Raw genomic sequence first — 3,831 nt, forward strand, 5'->3', positions numbered from 1 at the left:
CTTCAAGGGTGGTGATGTGGGATTGGAGGGTTTGGGATACAATGTAAGGATCATTGTTCACTGACAATAGACATGTGTCATCGGCATACGTAGTGAGGATTGTGTTAGGATGGGTTGGAATGTCAGCTGTGAAAACTGTATAAACATCAAAATTTAAAAAAAAAAATTTACAAGCTATTTTGCCCAAGTCATCAATTACAAGTCAAAATTACCCTATGTAAAAGTCAATTAATATAAAATCAAATTAATTATTAATAAGCTTATGTTAAGTTACCTATACATAAGTTTTTTTAAAACTTCATTAATTTTTAAAACTTTAATTTAATAATTAATTTTTAAGGTATGGTATATTATTAATAATAATGTTGTTTTTAAAATTGTTACAAATGAATGCATAATATTAGTTGGACTATTGATATAATTAAGAGTGTTGAGGCTTAACAAGAATACCGTTTGATTTAATTAATAGATAAATACCAGTCTCAAGAATTCGAATAAATTATATAAAATAAATTTTATGTTTTCTATGGATAAAATTGTGCTTCAAACCTGGTAAAAACCTAGTATTTTAAGTAAAATAGTATTGTAAAATATATATAAAACTATGAACTGAAAACAATCAAACTCAAAATGCATATAGATATGAAAATATAAAGTGGCATTTCTAGTCTGTCAATTTTATCGAAATGAGATGCTGTCACATCCCTGGCATGTACAGCATCCTTTGCTTGCTTTAAATATGCCATTTCAGTTTCGTACTTTTTGTTTTAGAGATAGGCTGTTCACGCACAGACCATTTTGCGAAACTTAGTTATTTGAAGTCAAGATACCTCAATAAGTGTATTTCAGTCGAAAACTCGGATTCGATATTTTGCAAAATCACAATTTCCACTTACTATATATTCCATATATCGATAAATAAAATAAAAGTAATATAATGACCTAAAGTAATCTGATTTTAAAATTATTTTAATGAAATCCTGTAGTAATTTAATGTCTCCTGGATTAAACTAAACAATTCATTATCTCTGAGATACTTAGTAACCATTAAGAAACATTTGATTTGAAATATTTTGTAATAATTGAGTGTTTAGGTGGATTAACGTGTAAGGATTGTACAATGTGTTTAATATTCGATTTATACCTCCATTTTCATGGAGAGTTGTGAGCATGCAACTTTTCAGCCTTAATAAGAGGGATGCATAGTCCAACTTTCCTTCTATAAAAAAAATAACGCTAAGGGGTGGGGATTAGGCCACGCCCCTTGAAGGCAACGTTACGTTACAGTTATTAAAAATTTAACATATTTATGTAATTATCTGTAAAACAGTTCATTTAATCTCAAATGTGAAGAGAATAGAAATTGTAGTGTTATTTCCAATACTTGGGTATATCTCTTTCGAAAATCTATTCAGCTGAGAAATTCTGGCTTCTTTCTCTTTTCTGTTCAGACTCATTTCAATGTGAATATTACGGATCCCAAAATATATTTACTGTTCTAAAAAGTAAGTTGTGAATATAGAATTGAATGAACTTGGTCAATTTTTCAGTTAACGTTTTATGGGAACAGCTATTAAAAAATTTGTTTTAAGGATAATATGGAAAGATAAAGTTTGATGCATATATATAATGGATTCTGATGTAATGGAGAAAGTCAGAAAGTTGTTTATTAAAAAAAAAATTAAAAGTAGTAAACATTATTTTTAGAATATTTGATGTTTACAACGAAAAAGACACTGAGAATTAATTCAAAACCAAATTCAACAATAAAACCTCCTTTAGAGCCATTTCTTTTTTTTTTATTTGAAATAATTTTTTTTTTGATAGATTTATTTATTGATAGATATTACAATCTGCCACACAGTTGTGGGGAATAGGTAATAGTGATGAATGATCTCATACATACTAAAATAAAAAAAAAAAAAAAAAAAAAAAAAAAATAAGAAAAAATAAAATAAAAAAAAAAATAATAAAAAAAAGCTCTTAAAAAGCTCCATTTCTGGCATACGGAGTTCGGCAGCAACTTTTAACCCGTTATCGGTCCCTAGGTCGATTTTAACAGCGTGAGGCTTTTTCTCGCATTTCTTATTTAGAGCTCTTTAGCGCATTTTTAAAAATTTTAAATTTTGATTTAGATTAGGTTTATTTAAGCATAACAAAAAAAAGTATAAAAAAATTATTTTGATATAAAAACAAACTAGTTTTAAAAAATTCAAAAAACAAACATAATTATAATAATAGTAATAAACATAAAATAATATTGTGAGACAGACAAAGTTATAAAAAGAATCCAAATCCAGATATAGCATATTATAAGAACATAACACTAATTTTAAAAAAATGCTCAGTCTGAAGAAATCTCTTGTGCACAACTAGTGCAAGTGACCATATGAATGGAACATTTATCATGGGTCTTTTACACTGGTGGCAATTCTTTTTTTTTTTTTAGAATGCCTGAAAATAACCCAGAAATTGACTAAAAATATTATTCATACGGCGCAATGATGAAGTGAAAACATGAAAAGAAAAATTTTTGTTATAAAGACCATCCTAACATACACTTATACTATCGAATTACGATCCATAGTAAATAATATGTACCTAATGAAGTTCCTGCCTGAAAAGGAACTTCAAACCTACGTTTCCCTAGTTATGCTATTTTTTCCCTCTAGAAAAAAACATTTTTATCGATTAAATACACTTGATGCACGTAAGAAAAATCCTCACAACTTGAATATTTTTATAGCAGTCTCACTCGCGCGTGAGATAATATCTCATGAGAAGGGTATATTGTCAAGGAAAGAGGGCTGAACGCTTACCCGGAGCTGCTCGAGTGGTGGGGGCGAGGAAGGAAGAGACTGTGAACTACAGATCCAGGTAGATGGGAACCACAGTCTCCCTCTAGCAGCTTCCAGACCAGAAAAACGATCAACTGCCAAATATGGCGTTCCGGATGCTACGCCTACGAAAGGAATAGACCACGCCTTCTGCCATCACCGGAAGTGTACCCTCTCCATTATACTCCTTTCTCCAAGGTCTTAATTATGGTGAATGCAATTTCTTTATTACTGAAGTTGCCGTGGAAACCTATTCCAGGTCTTCTCCAAAGGCATTTAATCCCGGAATTTCCAATGACGGATTCTAATGGGTAAGTGAATTCTGAAACGATTTTTTCATCAAAATGTCAAAAATGGTAAAGAAATATTTACGATTTTTTGAGATTTGCGGCACGTGAAAACATTCCTATATAACTAATTCATCACATCTATCAGAATGAAATGTTGTAGATCGTATTGTAGCCGACAAAAATCTTTAGGGAGAACAATTAAAATTCGTTTAAAACCACTTTATTCGAGTGGATTGAAAATATCTCGTTTTTTGAGAATCATCCTGAAAGCTGTACAGAACAAATATAATAGAGTTTGGAAAATCTATTTGCAGTCCATTTGTTCCACCGTTATCATATCGATTGAAATCGCGAATAATAAAAAAAAAATATTTCAGTAATGTTTATGAATTTCACATTCCAGCGACGTTAATGACGTGGTGTAAATATCTGTAAGCTATTTCATGATGATACTCCAGATAATTCCTCGACCCTTGTCACTCCAACGTAATAACCCCCTGTCATTGTGGCAAATGTTATATTATCTCACTATTGAAATCAACGAATAAAAAAAAGGTAAGAATGTCAAACGTAAATTGTAAAAAATAGTGGAATAACAATTATATCATAAATAATCAATGATAACATTATAAATCGGATTTAAAATATGAGAATTAAACCTTTTCGTAATAATATGTTCCTATATAGACAAACATCATCCTATA

Source organism: Halyomorpha halys, unplaced genomic scaffold (assembly GCF_000696795.3).
Source record: "Halyomorpha halys isolate HHAL.00 unplaced genomic scaffold, Hhal_1.1 Scaffold592.1, whole genome shotgun sequence".
Classification (NCBI taxonomy): Eukaryota; Metazoa; Arthropoda; class Insecta; order Hemiptera; family Pentatomidae; genus Halyomorpha; species Halyomorpha halys.